The sequence below is a fragment of the Sinohyriopsis cumingii genome, chromosome 10, assembly GCF_028554795.1.
Source record: "Sinohyriopsis cumingii isolate HCF-2022 chromosome 10, ASM2855479v2, whole genome shotgun sequence".
Lineage (NCBI taxonomy): Eukaryota > Metazoa > Mollusca > Bivalvia > Unionida > Unionidae > Sinohyriopsis > Sinohyriopsis cumingii.
Window position 1 is genome coordinate 97,867,181 of NC_142970.1, and position 19,091 is coordinate 97,886,271.

The 19,091-nt window shown below is 41.2% G+C and overlaps 1 long non-coding RNA gene across 2 annotated transcripts in view; it reads right to left on the bottom strand.

The window, feature by feature from the left end:
* LOC149790695 (uncharacterized) overlaps positions 1-16,549 on the bottom strand; it is a 38,671-nt gene extending 22,122 nt beyond the window's left edge. For both annotated transcript variants that reach the window (XR_016423636.1, XR_016423635.1), the window contains exon 1: positions 16,409-16,549. This is a non-coding gene — a long non-coding RNA (uncharacterized LOC149790695). The remainder of the gene's footprint in view (positions 1-16,408) is intronic.
* Positions 16,550-19,091: the final 2,542 nt, after the last annotated feature.

A 19,091-nucleotide genomic window follows, 5' to 3' on the forward strand; every position in this document is an offset into this window, starting at 1 on the left:
TATCGTAGGAAAGCCTGATTCTGATAAACCGCAACAAAGTCTTCTTCAGGCAATAAAAGAACTTAAGGGGGTTCAACCGAAACCGATCAAAGGATTTAATTATAAAACGGATTTCGTTGAAGGTTTCGTGGATGAAATTAAAAATCGTCCATTCGGAAATAGAGATGAAATAATTACTTTTGGCGCTGACGCTGCTGAGGCTTATCACTCTCGAGAAATGTTTATGAAAGATCCTAATCAAAAGATAACTAAACAACAATTTCTCGATGGGATTTATAAAATAAAACGGGGCGTCGAACGGTTAGATACCAGTGATGCATTTTATCGAGTGTACATGTCAGGAACAGATCGATATGATATCCAAATGCGACAGATAAAACGGCATAAAAAACCAACGCTGAAAAAAATAGCTAAACCACAAGCCGGCACAACGACAACAACAAAGGAACCAGAGAGAGAGTATCAACTTCCTCCTCCGTTGCAGCAGACTCAACAAGAAACTCCTCGGGGGTTGTTTACGAAAATCGGTCTTAATAAAATGAGAGCCCGGAGTTGGGAACTTCCCGTTTTTGTTTCAAAAAATTTTGATAACAGAGAAGAGTTTTTAAAAAAAAAAACATAAACAAAAAATTGACACCTTCGATGATTGGGTAAAAGCGATATATTTCGGTAGCAATGATTTACCCGTTGATATAAACAATCCTGGTTATATAAAATTTAATGAGAAAGTGGCAGAGTTAAGAGAGAAACAACAACAAAAACCACAACCACAATTATCCTCCGATGAGGGAGACACTCTGGAGGAATTTTATTCTGACCCTGGAGAAATATCCGGGAGTGGTTTAGGATCCGGTTTTATTGCCTGCCCTAATAATATCATCGATGATGTATCACGGTTGGAAGTTCTCATCGGAGGAAGACGTGCCGGAAACAATTCTCGGGAGATTATAAATGAAGCCGCAGATATCTGTCAGAGACTATTTCAGCGTGGCATCATGGATATCGGCATCTATCGTGGACTCATTGATGAACTCGCAGACGGTTACCACAGCGACTAGCAAATTTAGTTAGAGAAACAATAATTAAATAAAATGATACTACACGATTCTTTTCGCAGACCAAGAAGTGTCAGAGTAGTAAACTCACGATTACCAGTATACGAGGTTGTTTACGGAGATGGAGTCGGTGATGTTGTTAGGGATTTAGTCACAAGAATCGCTCCGAAAGCTGGACCGTTAGTAAAACAATTCGCGATGAAAGCCGCTGATGTTGTCAAGGATAAAGCCATTGGCACTGTTGGTAGTCTTGCCGGGAAAGCATTTCAATCAATCAAGGATCGACTAGCACAGCTGATACGAAAAAAAAACCCAGTCAAGAGGTTGGCGCCAGTAAAACTACCATCCACTGAAGCTATGCCGGCAAATGTTAGTAGCGTAGTAAATAAGGCCGTAAATCAGAAATTAGCTGAGATCGCAACAACAGGAATTACCTCCAAAGCGTTGCAAGATAGTGTAACTGCTAATTTGATAGCTGGTAGTGGTTTCCGGTGACGATAACATTTTAATTAGACCATCACGAATAATAATAATGTTTGCACGAAAATCCAATGACGCGTTTGATATGTCCAAACCAGTACTTAAAGATGATTCTGTACGTGATTTTCAATATTATTCTTATGAAGCACGTGATCCTAACCAACGGGGGAGAATTGAACTACAGGTCCAGGATACAAGTAGATACTTCTTGCCCGCTGAGGCCTTCATCGAAGTTGAAGGTAGGCTTTTAAAGAATGATAACACCGACTACGGAATCGGCGACCGAGTTGGATTTGTTAACAACGGCATCATGGCGTTATTTAAATCCGCTATTTACATGATAGATGGAAAAGAAATTGAAACAATTCATGATAACGTCGACGTTGCCACAACAATTCTCGGGTTGGCGAGATACTCGGATGATTACACCAGATCAGCCGGACCATCAATGATGTTTGCAAAGGATATAACCGACCAACCCGAGAACAGGAATGTAACAATAAATGCTGCCGGCGTAGTTGAATCGATGAACGAAAATTTTAATTTAGGTTTTGCAACACGTAGATCGATGTTAAGTGGAGATGAAGAGTTCTCAGGTGTGATTCCATTGCCTCACATCTTTGGATTCTGCAGAGATGTCCACAAGGTCATATTCGGTGCCAAACACACAGTTGTACTTGTGCGAAAACCTGATGATAATGACGCTATCTGGCGAGATGCTGCTGTTGCCGCTGGTAAAGTAACACTAACTAAACTGTGGTTGTGGATGCCAGTGTTGTCTCCGTCAATCACCGAAGAACAACGACTGTTGTCTTTCATGGACACGGGCGGTAAATCACTGCTATCCTGGAAAACAACAACCACAGACGTTATTCAGGGGGATCATGATGGGTTGTTCACATGGCATATATCATCGCAACAGGGAGTATCAGCACCACGACATATTTTCATTGCATTTCAATCCCGTGATAGAACAAATAACCAGGAAAGAAATCCAATGGTATTTGATACACTTGGAGTTTCTGAAGTTTCGTTGAGAATAAATGGGCATCAGGAGCCATCTGAGGATATATTAATAGATTTCGGACATCATCGTGTCGCACGCGCGTATCATCGTCTGATGTCATTTATGGGGCGCGACCTTAATGTGGACACTGGCCTGCAAATATCACAGCGAGACTTTATGAGTTTATATCCGATTTATTACTTTTCGCTGGAACATCTTGATCTGGTTAAACAATCTGTTGTCGACCTACATTTCCGAGCTCGTGTAGGTGTTCCTGCTGGTTACAGAGCAATTGCTGTCATACTCTCCGACAAAGCAATGTTGCTTGAGGGTGTTGGCGGACGAATGAGGGTCATCGACGCTCCAATCGAGAATATGTAACGCAATTAAAATCAAACTTAGGATATAATGTCATACAGTCACGTTAACGTCACCCTGACTTCCGGTCAGACAAAGAAATTACAATCAAAGAACGCAAGCACGTGCGGGACATCAATAACACTAAAACGAGATCAGATTACTGGTGGTCCAAACAAGCTGTCGTTGACTAATACTCAGCTTAAACATTTTAATAAGGCACTAACAGCAAAAACCGGTGTCCGACTTGATTTCTCTGCTGCAGCTATCAAGGACATGACTAAAACCGGTGGAATATTTCCTCTTCTCGCAGCAATACCGGCGTTGATTGCCGCGGCAGCACCAGCCATAGCAAAAGCCGCAGCACTCGGTGCAGTTGGAACTGCAGCTGGAATGGCACTAAAAAAGGCAACCGGATCCGGATACAAGAAAAAAAAGGGACGCGGTTTAAGACTACCAGGAACTCCACCATTATGGTATCCAAAATAATTACCCCGTTGAGCAATTTCGATTTACTCGATGCTGTTAAAAAATTGCGTGTAAAACATTTCAGAGGCGTATTTATGCGAGATCAATTACCGCAACAACCGAATAATCCAGAAACTGGCATTATCAATCTCGACAACAAAGATGGTCCGGGAACTCACTGGGTTGCTTACGCGATCGATCCACGTGGAATTATCTATTTTGATTCGTACGGTTTAGCACCGCCAGTTGAGTTTCTCAAGTATGTCAGCAGATTTTCTAATGTTCCAGTGTGGCAGTCGACGCTACCAACACAAACATTAATTGATCCACCCATTTGCGGAAGCGAGGTTTTAAATGTTCTTGATGCAATCTCGAGAAATCCAGCAACGTCCCCTCATCGAATCGTGCATGAGTATACCGCGGCCAATGCTAGCATTTGAAAAACAGTAATACAAATAATGGTGGATATTTACGGAAGACCTTTCATCGGAAAAGTAAAACCAAGCACAGATGTTGATCTCTCAAAATATGCAACCCACGATGACGTCGATAATCTTTTGAATCTAGCCGGAGTTGACCCAGATGAAGTTGCTGTTTTTCAAGACAAGCAAGGAAAACTAAAAACTAGCAACATCAAGTGGAATGATTTAATCCGTAATGTTCGTACAGCTGTCCCTGGTAACTTTCCCGTTTTTACTGACCGTGGTAGCATCAGGGATTCAAGTATATCGAGCAAAAGCATCAAAGACATCAACGATGAAATTAAAAATTGTGTGAAAAAAGCCGGTGACACAATGACAGGAGAACTCAGCATGAGCGGAAACAAAATAACCATACTCGGAGATCCAACCTCGAACGACGACGCAGCAACAAAAAAATACGTCGATCCTGGCGACAAAGACATCAACGATGAAATTAAAAATTGTGTGAAAAAAGCCGGTGACACAATGACAGGAGAACTCAGCATGAGCGGAAACAAAATAACCGTACTCGGAGATCCAGCCTCGAACGACGATGCAGCAAACAAACAGTATGTGGACACAGCCGACAGCGTCATAGATACTAAATTATCCACGTTACGAGCTGAGTATGATGTTCATGTGAACCAGTATGCAGGACTTCGTAGAAACTTTCAGAAATCTAAAAAGACCGTGGATGAGTTTTTTGGAGAACCTAATGTCGTTGATATGAAACTCGCTGACATCAAGGAAAAATTAGATAACGTAGTAGGCGGAATTCCGGAGATACTTGCAAAATTTAATTTAATTAAAATTCCTGCCGGAGTACCCCCATCGGATATTGTTAACGTCAGCTACGTTGTAAAATCAGGATCAGGGACATGGTCACGAGATAATAACACCATCAAACATATTGCAGCTGTTACTGGCGTATACAGACTGTCAGTATTTTCTTCCGCAGCATTTAAGATACTTACCAGATATCCGTGGCGGCATTATTTAACTGACAAGATTTCCGGAGTTGCGTCTGTGGTGCTAGACAAGGGAACCGAAGAAGAATTTATGCTGGAAACCGACGATAAAATAGACTCAACCACTTACTGGTATTGCCTGGAATTTGTCGCTACAACGCCTCAATTGGTCGCCGGGTAATACAATAATGGGGGCCGTGTACAGATACAATCAAGTCCGTGAGTGGCAATCTGAGTTAAAAACTGTCATCGAAGTAACCAGTCAAAAAGTAAAAAAATACCGCAGACGCATAACAGTGTTGGACGTTGTGGTTTATTCAGTATCTGCCGTTGTTGCATCCGCGGGAGTAATACTATCAGCGGTTACTCCGGTAACGGCCGTGGTCGCTGTCACAATCTCTGTTTGTGTGACCACTACCACCGCGGGAGTTTTTTCCATCATAGCAAAAAAAAATATCATCATGTGCTAACACAAAATTACACGATTACATGACAGCGTTGTCGGCCGCGATGACCGCATATCAGAAACTGTCATCGCTGATATCATCAGCGTTAGACACACAATCGTGCGACGCCGCGTCGATATCAGATTCTGAATTCAAACTGATGTCAGACACGTACAATGACTATTTGAAAACTAAGCAAAACAATAATGACAACGGAACTGCTTCAACAAATAGTCACAAACACAACACCGGTAAGGACCACAATGATCTCAGTGAGTTCGACGAAACCAGAATTCGGTATTAATTTTCCAACTCCAATTCCGGTGAGTGAAATCGCGTTAGCAAAGCTCAGTGTGTATCACAGCTGGCCCAATGTCAGGTCGGCATCATTTGGTGGTCTGCAGCCAAATAATTCATTCGTGTTCGGGAAAACCAGCGGGGACAACGAGGACGAACTTGACTGGAATACAATTACACTCCCCACTGGGAGTTATCAGATCGAAGAAATCAATAATGAGATACAACGCCAAATAAAACGAATCACCACCAAGGAAGCCAAAATATCTATAACAGCTCATGAACCAACGCTGTCTGCGGTCATTGAAATCTCAACGCGAGGATACGCCGTGGATATTTATAACAGCTCAATCCGAACATTATTAGGATGGCCATGAGAACCCCCCGAGGTTAAACCGCGTCCACGTCCACCTGAAAAATCGGATTTTATGACCAACAAAGAAGCACTACACGACCTCGAGTACAATTATTATTTACTCCTTGCAGATCAATTACTAGCAAGAGAGGGTACTTTAATGCCCGATACTTGGAGTATAAAAGCTCCACATCCTGAAAAGAGGCAGCAGACCCGTATTTACCGTCTAGATGATATAGAATCTGAATTATTTATTCCAATCAAGACCGCACATCAACAACAGCTATCGCTGCTGCGAGTATATTTTCAGGATTATACTCATGATTTAACAAGTCCGCGTGATAATATTATCACAACCATAGAAAAACTAAACAAACTCGCATCCGCGATGGAAACTATAAACCGAGAAATAATTCAGACTTTACTGGATATTAAAGACGATATCGATGGTAATCGTAGACAGATAGCCAGAGTAGATTTTGCAATTAAATATGGTATTCAACCAAATGATATTCCAGATTTTAAATTTCCTGGATATAACGCACCCGTGCTACGAAAATCAGTCTCTGATCTCGTCGCGGAATCTTTCGAAGATATTCTTGCCGCGTACGAACGAATAAAACCACCACCTGTCGTTCTCAAGCACGACAACAGTACAGGATCCGATGGCAGACACATCTCACCCCGGGTCGTAAATATCACAGATGTTATTGCGGTCAATCTTGTATGTGACGTCATCGATGGCAGTTACACCGCATCAGCGACGACGGCCCAACAGGGGTTTATCCTGTATACGTTCACACCAAGAGACCCCCCTGGTTTTCTGATTGTGCAAGAACCAATCAATCCGGTCTATCTACGGTGTAATAATCCGTGGTTGTCAACGATAAATTTCAAACTCGTCGACCAACGGGGGAATTTGTTGGACCTGCGTGACGAGACTGTTAGTATAAACTTACTGGTGAAGTCTTGAAACTCTTCGCGTGAAATGCTTTGCATTTTCAGAAACTCTTCGAGTGGAACTTTTCAAGTTCGCGAGTGAAACTGCGCGCATTTAAAAACCGCGGTTGTGTATAATATGCGCGAGTACATCCATGCACGAGTTCGCGTACATGACAAGCAAATTCTCAACGCGGCAGTAAAAACCGCATTTGATCAGACATCCCCGGAACACTATTTCCCCGTCGGAATTGTTATTGACGAGTACGGCGACGAAGACTTCTTGTTGACGCGGTCACAACACGCACAGCTACGGAAGTATCACACGATCGCAGTTTTTTGTGACCGAGAACACATCATGAACTATTCTCATTCGTGTATTGATGTTGAAACGCTCAAGCAAATCTTGAGAACCCCGATCGCTTCCTGAATCGGGAACCACTTTGAATTTCCGAGAACCCAAAGAGGTTCCACACTTGCATTTCCAAAGACAAAAAAAAGTATACTATTTTTTTTTACCCTTGAAAGTCCAATGGGGTTCTCATTCAAGGAAAGTTGTATTATTTTTTTTTACCCTTGAATTTTCAAGGAAACGCTCGCGTTTCTATGGAAGTCCAAGAGGGTTCTCAGGGTCATAAATACTAGTATTTGTGTCAGAAATGCTTGGCGTGATCACGATGTGACTTTTTAATTTTCTCACTCTGGAGTTAATTAATTTTCGAGTCTCATACTCGTGCGACAGCTCAAGACGAATCTTCTCAACTGCACGCGTCAGTGGGATAAATTCAGATACCTGATCGTCAGTAATCGCGGCAAGTGATTTGTAAATGCGACTTTGCAATATTTTAATGAACCTGTATCGGGCCGAGAGAGTGTTCTTCTTCCCCGATAGCTCATTCAGGGATTCAAAATCTGACATAATTGTTTCAGCGTCCAGTAAAATATTAAAACCCCGATGTTGTAATTTTTGAATTTCAACAATTACGGTATTAATATTCTCGTAATTCATATTATTATAATTATTTTTATTTCTAACACAACGTTGAAACGCAATGCGCGGAAATGTGTTTTTACACTCCCGTGCTCGGCGTGATCACGTCGTCGTTGTCACGGGGGATATAGGAAAATGAGATTTTTTGATTTAATTTTTTTGAAAATGCTGTTTTGTGAATCCCAGCTGCGACATTCTGTACAGAAGGTGGACAAATATCGAAATACCTCGCGGCGGCGTTTACTGATGGAAATACTATTTCGTCACCGCCGTTTATGGATTTGATAGGTCTTACAACTTTTTTACAACGCCCTGTTTTACCCGACCGGCAGTTCTTGCTCTGAGTGACCATGCGAAGATTGTTTATAGAGTTATCAAGGGGGTTACCGTTAATGTGATCAATGACAAAACCATCCGGGATCGGTCCATGATGACATTCGTAAACGAAACGATGACATAAATACTTCCTTGTGGGGCCAGTAAATCTCAAATAACCAGCATTATTTGCAACACCGACTGGCTTCTTCCGCCGACAGTTTCGTACTACCCCGTCGTGGTTTGCTTCATAATTTGGAATAGTTGGATGTGGGATGAATTCTTGATTCATTATACTATAAGCAAATCATTTGTCTAATTCATAATTTGTCTGAAAACTTATTTATGTAATCACGCTCGGAGAAATGCCTTGCATTTCCAGAAGCGCAGTCTTGATTTTTTTTATCATAATACCGTTTTAGTTCTCGATAGCGTTTTCCACCACACGCTGAACATAATTGCGTTTTTCCTCGTGTGCCAGTGCCGCATCTGATACACGGTTTCGGTCCTGGACTTCCACGGCGGACCTGTTGAGCATGTTGTCCGCAGTATTCACGCCTACATGATTTGCTACACGGCGCGGTCGAATTTAGTTTAATCCACTTGCATTGATTCATTATAGTATACTTGTCTATTTAAATACTTGCCTTAATTATAATAATGAGTTTTGAAAGACTATCCAGAATAAAACCAGCCCGGGCACGATTCGATCTTGACCGGTTAACCCGTGATGTACGACGAAGAGAGTTAGCAACGGTAATTGGTGTTATCAAGAATGCCAAGGAAGAGTTTCGTCGCGGTGGTGCCGCTCATGTGTGGTCGACGTATAAAATTATCCCTGAAAACGCGAGCGTTTCTGAAAATGCAAAGCATTTTGACGCTAGAGTTTCTCGTATCATTGATGCTACCATGAACGATACAATCGCGCGTAACATAATTGGGTATCTCGACACGGCAACATATTTCGTGCAGATAAAATTTATTGTTGGCGTCGACGGTACGTGGATTATCAGAGACAAACTAGACCCGGTTCTCGCACATGGGAAAACCATTCTGGTGAGTAAGGATTCGAAACCGGGAGTACTCGTTGGGATTGATATACCGTATTATGCCAGAGCGTATCCTGTGACCGCAGTCGTTTATGGAATTTATCCGATGAAGAAACCACGCGTTGATAAACTCAAACCGATGAAGGTGTCGGTGTTGAATTGTGTAGCCGAACGAGTAATGGAACATTTTAAAAATGCAATGCGAGGAAACGGCCTAACACCGCTAAGACAGACTAAAATAACAGCGTGGGCGACACGAGTAGCGGATAAAGGAGCGTCAATAAATGATGTTGCTGAGCTAGAGCGATTATTAAAATTTCCTATAACGGTTTCATCGTTGACCGGTGAGGTATTGTATAAGTGTAAATACGATTCCCGTGGAGCACCAATAACTATTATCGATCATAACAGTCACGCCTGGACTGACTCGGTTAGGATATTTCCTCGAGACCGTGTTGTGAAGTATTACCCGGAATTGGGAAATGCAAGCATGGGAACCGCTAGCGGTTCCGCTTCCATGTTTGATTTTATTTATCAGATAAGTAAAACCGATCCAGTGTCGGTGTGGTTATTCAGAAGTGGAGATGGAGAATATGATCAGTTTGTGAGACCCAACGGGGAGGTATACAGAACAGCGGCGTTACACCACGAAATGAAAAAACTCGCAGAAAAATATCATGCGGGCAACCCTGATACGTTACTGACACGTTGTTTTACTGTTCCTGGTGTTGTCGCGCATATAGCCCGGGAACGAAATTCATGGAGACCAACCCCGAAGAGTTTTCTCGGGGATATCCAACAGAGCTGTGTCGAATACGGACACGGCGGTTTGTGGAATACCCCGTATGATTACCGCGATATGATATCCGTGGACATGACGGCGTGTTATCCAGGAAGTTTCCTTGGGCGTGGAGAATGCAGTGAGTATTTTAAACGGTTTGGCCATCCTGGCAATGACATGACACGAGTAACTATCGATGGTGTTTTACCCGATGTTGACCTGACAGGATTTGCTTGTGTGTCGTCGTTTAAACTCGCTATGGATTTACATCCTGTGTGTTATGTTTGGTTTGGCAAACATTTCGTCGAGAAGCGATGGGCCCCGATAGTGTTATTGCGATACATGCTTGACAGTCGAATACTGTTGTCGCTGACGGTCAGCACCACGATTATATGCTATTGTCGTCAAACCAAAGTTTGGTTGCCAACTCGAGAAGAACCCATCGAAGATTTGTCACGAGAATATTCAGACGATATCATCGACGATATCATCGAGAAAGCTCCTGAAGTACTTAAAAGCAAACTTGGAAATGAAATTTCCCGAAATGATGAAAGCACAGCAAAAGATCTAGGACGAAGAATAATAGGGAAATTCACTCAAGGTGGAGCGTATGATCATAAACAACATCACAGTCGATTAATCATGGACAAAACCGAATTGGATCTTATTATCGCTGATGCAGTCACGAATAATACGTTCTGTACCCGTGAAGATGTGTTTCTGTCAAACGGGGAAAAACTAGGGACTGTTTTTAGTTACACCGACGGAGAATCATCTCAGTACACACATTTGAGATCTTCGATGCTCGCTTATGTATCCATAAATCTGTTGTCGATGATTAATAGATTCCCTGTTGCCGCGGTGAGAGTTGCAACGGATTCATTCTATATCGATAAAAAAAATTCAGCGATGTTGGATAATGTTATATCGGATGATCCATCGTGGGGCTCGTGGAGAATAAAGAATGAAATGTTACACGGATATTGTGAATCAGCTGATGTTGAAATCGAGGATGAGTATTACAGCGCAGAAATGTCGTCGACGACAACTTCGTACCCGCCAGTGCACGATCCTGTTACAAGACACAAAACAGTTTATCTAAACGGTCCTGGTGGTTCCGGCAAGACAACTCGCGCGATTGAATTATTTAGAAACTCTGATATGATTGTGTTAACACCCACACATAGACTTGCCAGGGAGATGCGACAGCGAAAAGTTAACGCGTGCACGTATCACAGTTTTTTCAAATACAGCGGCGGCACGTGGACACCTGAACGAATGGGAATGAAATATATCCCTGAGAAAATCATCTGGGATGAGATAGACACTGTCCCGTTGGATACATTAAAACAGTTTTTGGATTGGCTGCTAAAGAAAAATACCGCAGTGGTGATGTGCGGCGATCATGGTCAACCACCCCCATTCGCGGGTGAATCTCCACATACGTGGCTGAAAACTTTTGTAGACCACTATGAGGAAATAACTAACGATGTTAGATCACTCGATGAAACGCTGAAAGAGTTTAAGACGTTGATCAGGCTACAATGTGATAAAGTCCAATGTGAGATAATGCGTGAAATAATTCCAGAGACTTCGCTGAGCGACTTTTGGGAAACGTGGAAACCAGGTGATTTAATTGTGGCAAGTAGAAAGATAGTCAGGGACACACTTCAGCAGCGGTTATTTCAGTTACATCAGAAGAAATTTCCAATGCTGGCAGTGCCATTGTGTTATAGACCAGCTGATACGCGACTGCAGAATACTGATGTTGATATTCCAGGGGGGTCACAGAAACAGAATTTAGTATTAAATGATATTGTCACAGTTGATATTAATGCTGTTGAACAGGCACTAAAAATGAACAAATCCCCGTGGACGCTAGGATACGCTATGACCATCCACAGTTCGCAGGGACTAACTATTTCAGATACAACAGTTTGGATTGTTGATAATCACATCGAGTGGTCAAATTTAGTTTATTTAGCCGTGTCCAGAGTAACAAGGATAGGTCAGTTACGAAGAATTGTATTAGATGATGTCAGATTGTAAGAAAGAAATTAGCCGATTACAACAAAAAAAATACTGTCGCGGATCACTTTCGCGTATCACTGTAGTGCGAATCACTTTAATGATCGGGGTGGCAGTTGTGTATCCTCGGGAATCACCTGAAGTTGCTCGCGTGTGAATCCACGCTGAGGAGCAGTCGAATCTAATCTGTAGACGGGAGGTCTTGAAAATCTTTGATTGTTCGACCTGGTTATGCTGGATATCTTATGTGTAGTAACACTCCATATGGGATCGGTTGCTCTTTTTTTTCCTCCTTCTAGTTCACCAGGTTCGTATAAATACCTAACGGTGACATTACCCAGCACCGGCGCTAGCGTGTGAGAAATATATCCTTGGATGGGTATATTTTTTTTTGTGATTGCATTTACGGGTCTCATGTTTATTGTTCTGGTAATTTCATTATTCAGTGCGGCTATCACGTTTGGCAGTCTTGCAACCCATTCACGAGATCTCGTATCGTAAATGAATTCCCTCGCGTACTGGTATCCGAATAATCTCTCAGCGAGTGTTCTATTAAATCGCTCAACAATTGCCTGATCACGATGAATTTCAGTATGTCCTCGTCGTATGGTAACGTTATGCTGCTTTGTCAACGATGACACCGCGCCGTAAAATTCTTTGCCGGGATCAACTTGTAATAATCGTGGCCAGTTTAGAGGTCCTCGCTGATAAATTCGTTCAAACGCAGAGGCGACTTCGGACGCTGTTTTTGTCATTAATGGTTCTGCTTCTTTGTATCTACTGGCAACATCAACTACTGTTAGCGCGTACTTGTATACTCGGCCACGGACAGTATCATGAGGTAGGAATAGTATGTCAGCCTGATGAACTTCATTGGGCACACTAACATCAAAATGTGCAAAGTTGATTTGTCGAGGTGGTGGTAAGTAGATTTGCCATATTGCTTGTTTTGATAGCCAATTTTTGGCAACCTCGCGTGGTACTGATGCCGCGTTGGCGAGTTTATTAACTGCTGAGTTACCTCTCCAATATCCGATTGGGGAATAATAAATCGCCTGCATTTTTATTTAATTATCCAGCGCCTAATACTAATTTAGATTTCATCGCTGACCTTATTAACCAATTAGCGAGTGACTCCTTAAATGATTTATTTTTTATGGCGCTTAGTGCATGAATTAATTTCACATCCGCAATATGCCTGTCTTGTAGATCTTTACTTCGATAAGCAACATCATGTATGTGACACGCTGCGTCGATGGCGTTTATCGGATACTCCCCCGGCCGAGGCTGATTGTTGCTGTCAAGCCTGATATCTAGTCGTGTCCCCGGACCGCAGTAATTGTATCCAGGGAGATGTTTTTCTCCGGGATACTTTCCCCAAGGGGTACCTGGAAGTCGTCCGAGGGCGGCTGCAATGTCACCACCTGCTTTTTTTTTTGAAATCTAAATTTTTTTGTGCCACATCGCGTACACGTACCAGAAAGTGCTTGTCTGTTATTTTTTGTTGTAACCGTTGTCGGGTCATTCGTAGGGGTTCGTGCCTTACACTTCACACAATATAGATCCATAATTATTATTCTTTGTATACAAATGGAGATTACAGATTTTTCTGCGACAAAAAAGAAAGAGCCAATCAAGCATAATTCAGTGCTACCAAATTCTATCAGAATGATTATCATAGGACCATCCGGGTCGGGTAAAACGCAGTTGTTGCTGAACCTGATAATGAAGTGGATGAAGTGGGATAAACTGTATTTGATAGCTCCATCTGTAGATGATCAACGATGCTATAACGTCATAAAAGATTTTAATGAGAGTGCAAGCGTGCTGAGTGATCACGGTGAGGATGTTGTTGAATTTATCACCGACATCGAAGAAGCTCCCGCCGTCGAGGATCTTGATGAATCAATTAACAACCTAGTAGTGTACGACGATGTTATGTTGGACAAGCAAAAAAATCCTGCAAGAATATTCTCCCGGGGGCGTCACAAAAACGCTGATGTGATTTATGTTACTCAGCGTTATACACAAATTCCTAAAGTAATCAGGGATAATTGTAATCTTCTTGCGATATTCAATGGAGTTGATACACATACACTGAGAAATATTCATCAAACCTGGTGTGGTGGCGATATGGATTTAAATAAGTTTAAAAATTTCTTCAGTCATGCTCAAAGAACCCCTCACGGATTTGTGACAATAAACCTACACGATCCCAGAACAAGATACCGTATTGGACTTGATACACTATTTGCGACATAAAAATGTCACTCGAATGCAACGCATTTGTGGAACCTCAAAGAGGTTCTCGGGAACTCATTTCGCAGCGCGCGCGGGGTGTACCCGAAGTAACCCAAACTTGAAACTCTTCGAGTGAAACTTGAAACTCTTTGAGTTTTCGGCAGTGCAAACTCTTCGTGAAACTCTTCGAGTTTCAAGGACATCTTTTTTTTCCCCTTGTGTTGCTCGAAAAGGGTTATTTGTCGAAATAAGTCCTCGTTCGATAAATAGTTCCCTGTATGCGTTTGTTCTCAATTTAGTTTCGGTCTGTTCACCCCCTCTGCTGCTAAAGAAGAAGGGAAGAAAATGAGGAAAAGACGGTGAAAAAATTCAAAAAACAGAGAGACTAAACAAGGAGACAGAAGAAGTCAATGAACTTTTTATTAAAGTGTTGAGTTGTGAATTGTGAATTGGATTGAAAAAATGGATAAAAGAATAAATGAATGATATAAGGTAAGAGTCTTTTAGTTTTGATTTTAAAATAAGAACGTACACTCACGCACTCATACACAGACACGTACTATAAAGGTAAAATGGGTGGGTTTTTTTTTTTTTTGAGTTATTGGCAAATTGAAATTGTATTTCTTTTCGAGAAATGTGGGTGGCCCTGAAAAGGGCCTTTATCTCTTTATGGTGTAGGGGTGAGTTTAAGCAATCAACTTTAACTGCCTTATGCCTTTGCCACGGCCAAGGCCTACTTCTGAACTGCGTAATGTTGATGATGATTGGGTTGAAATCACTAAGGGTGGTACGGTAGGCTTAGTCACAGGGTTGACGTGTTTAGCTCGGGAAGGTCGTATTCTCTTCGGTCGTGATAAAGAAGTCTGATACATTTGTTTCAGACTTCTTAACTCCGCTAAAATGTCCAACAGTACCGTGACCGTTTGATTTTCACCCTCTTGTTTCTTTGCTGCTACTTCTTCTTGCTGTTGTTGCTGTTGTTTTTTTCTTACCTCTTCTTCTTGTTGCTGTTGCTGTAGGAGAAAAGCCTGTTCCGCTTCCTTTTTGTCGTTGTATAAATTTCTCCAATTCTTCTTTCTGTCTCTGTCTAAAATTCTCCACTTGCGGTAATAAAGAAGGTAACGAAGGTTCCGGAACAAATTCTTGCGAGGAGAGAAAATCCACAAAATCCCAATTCACCTCTTCTGAAAGTAAGTCCGGGTTCCCTTGGGCAGTCTCCCCTGCTGGTGCACCCCATTGGATCGTTTTCTGAGTTTCCGTCATGTTGAATCACTGTCGCATAGATTGACTGCACACAAGCGCTAGCGAATCTATATTGACTACGTGACGTCACAGACTGCTCTCTTCGGATTGGATGCGGGCTGACTGAATTTTGTAACGCGTGTTCGGATTGGTGAATGAACTCAATCCGTTTCAATCCTTTCTGTCCCTATAAATAAGCGCAGTTCAGTGCATTGATTCACCTGTTCTCGTCGCTTCAAGATGTGGACCACAGTTGAGTCATCCACCCTTGTGTCTTCCATGATGTTTCGGACAGACTTGCTCATGTATGTCCGATCCAAGTGGACCGTTGTCCACAGGACAAACACCAGCCTGTGGATACGTAGGATCTACGTTGAAAGACAAGGATGCCTGAAAAGAGTGCTGGTTTACGGGCCAACAGTGAGACGCAGCCTAAGGACAAGAAGAAGACCAATACGGTGCCCTTTATGTTAATGAATACATTAACATAAACCCAAAGGCCCTTTTCAGGGCCAGCCATATTTCTCGAAAAGAGATAGCCTTTGAATTGCCTACCCCTTTTTTATTTTTTTTATTTTTTTTTTAAAAAAAAAATCCCATGTTCCATTTCCCTTGACGCTATACAGTCCCACCCTGTTTAAATTCCTTTGACGCTATACAGTCCCCTATTCCCATGTTCAAATCCTTTTGACGCTCAACAGTCCCACGATTTTTCTCCATGTTAATTTCCCTTGACGCTATATGTTCCCACGATTTTTCTCCATGTTAAATTTCCCTTGACGCTATATGTTCCCAAGGGTGTTTTTAATGCTAATTCCCATTGACGCTATAATATCCCCCTTCACTACTGTAGTCTCTAAATTTGTTTCTCAGTACTGAACTTTCCACTGTCTCCAACTCATAATAAAGCAATACTTATTATAAAATACCTTCAAAGATGAATTTACGGTGAAGTTCTTGTCATAGGTTATATGGCATTTTTGAGGGGCTGGGCTGTACGTAAAACACTGTGGAATGGGTCACAGGTTTCACTTCTGGACCAGCATCAATACCTCATAACTCAACGTGCACTGTTGCTGAAACACAAACAGACAACCAATCCAAAATGCTCAAATTGTAAAGTATAACCAATTACCTTTAACTCAATACCAGGAATACCTCAATCTAAGTCTATTATCACCACCAAAATGAGTGAGGAAAACTTGCTCTAAAACAGACTAGGACTAAACTTGTGGGTGCGGAACCGGAAATAATAAGTCACCCGAGTCCATATACTGGTCACTCAACTGACACAAACTTACCCAGCCACAGCATTTGTTTACCCGGTAAAATAGTTCAAAATAAAAGCAAGAATTATTTTTTCAAGCTATTTGATGACTAAACATTTTTTCACCCAAAAAATCGCAGACACCCCCCATCACAACAACCGGAATATTTAATGGCTGGCCCCAGATTTTTTTGTATGTTTCACAAAACTGGACCCCGTTCATTACTAGCGTACATGAGTCAGTTTAGCATATAAAGTAGAAATTATGTGTGTTCGTTCGTGTGTTTGTCTTTGTGCTTTAATTTGTAATATCATTCTGAGCTTTCCCTGTTTATATACGTGTCAAATATTTATGACTGGGGTGGGGGGTGGGGTAGGAGTGTGGGGTTAGGCAAGATAGGTGATGACCTTAACTGCGCCTTTAACACATTATTGGATATCTAATGCCAAGTAAACGGAAGCTAAGTGCCTTTCTAATTGGAAACCCCGAGGTTCCGAAACTCTGCATACTAAGCTACCGCGGCTCCCTAAATATTTTTTAAAAGAGCGGGCCATATGGTAAATGGTTGCGTATGTGCCTACAACATTTGTAGTTTTGAAATATCAATAATTAACAGAACAGTCGTGACCCCTGGTCCTTTAAAATGCCATAAGAGTTAATAACAGCTTCCATGTTGTGTAGGAATGTAGTTTAAAATGTCGACCCCACAAACATTGCCAAGCTTTGCATTAGGGAATCAACGAGTCATCACATAACATGATTACCCTCTACTGTTTGTATCGTTGGTATATAACAGCAACTCGCTCGGAAGTTACCTATGACTCGTGTATCTTGGTTTACGTCCGTTGATCTTTGATATTTTATAATAACACTATCTTTTCATGCCCCGAGAGTAAGCTGATAACAGTCATTTGTGGCAGAATATTATGTGAAAATCACCTTTGTGTGTTTTAGTTGACCTTTCTGATTCGTGTTGGTAATGAATCCATGTGAACAGTCGAAAATAAAACTCATTGTTTTCTTGCTGGGTGGGGGTGGGGGTATTTTATATATCTTTTTTATAAAGTGTACCTAATGAACATGTGTCCACAAACTGAAGCCCTTAATGAGTCTATCATCAAAACGCGAATCATATAACGAGCCTGTCATCACAAACTGAAGACCTTAATGAGTCAGTCCTCACAAATTAAAGCTGTGTATATATATGTATCTCATATTAATTGGGCATTCTGACTCTTAGAAATAAAGCTTGCATCATTCCATCTCTATATATCACGAAGAGATGTACTTATTTTATAATTTCAATTTACTGTATTTTGTTCATTTTCCTTTCAATTTCCATCAAGGCCTTATAAACATTTTTTTTTCCAATCCAAGATTGCGTACGGTAATATAATAAATAGAAAAACTTACATTACTTCTGGGAAAATACTTTTCAATAGTCTTTTAACTAAACAGAGAAATCGCAAAATATAGGTTTATTCGTACAATTAGTAGGCAAATCGATGTTGTCTCAATACAAACCATTTCTAATAAAAAAATACGATAGTACTTGGTTCTCAATGCGAAATGTTTCTCCTAAATAGTACGATAGTACTTGGTTCTTGTGTCATGTATATGTAATGTGTATTGTTTGTTTGTTTGTTTCTCCTTGATTATGTGTTATGTATAGTTGTATTTTGTAATTGACCTTAGTCCAAAGTCAAATTCACTGTGTACCTGACATGGGTTATTGATTTTATAAACAACATAATACATAGATAATATTTCTCTGTGAATGAACATTACATATATTATGATCATTATCAGTGGAGCTAAACATGTTTATTTTAATCTGAATCTGGTAGACTGATATTTCCCCCATGGTAAACCTGGTGTATCTGATGCTTGCCGTATTCTTTACTAAATTATTTTTTAAGTAATAGACCTTATCTTTTTGACAATTCAGAATGTTCTCGAAATAAACTTTTGACCCGCATCTTGGTTCTCATGTTGTGTCTTAGCTGTTTGATATAATGTTGATTTTTCATTCTTGCCTTAACATCTTGAAGCAGAGTCAGTCTTATTTTTTGTGTTGAGATTTTCATTTGGGTCTAATTATTCATTAAAATTAGCTTTCACTGAGAATACAACGTGCTCATCAACAATATTCTTGGACTGGAACATCAGATTCTTAGAACATTGCCACAACCCAGGCCACTCTAACATAACATAGTCGAGACTACAGGCACATCAATACATTAAATACTGGAACCTATTTGGATTACCACAGGGATTCATGTGGAATTTCACACATTTGGATTTGTAATAAACCTTTTAGACTATCTGGGATTTAATTCACAAT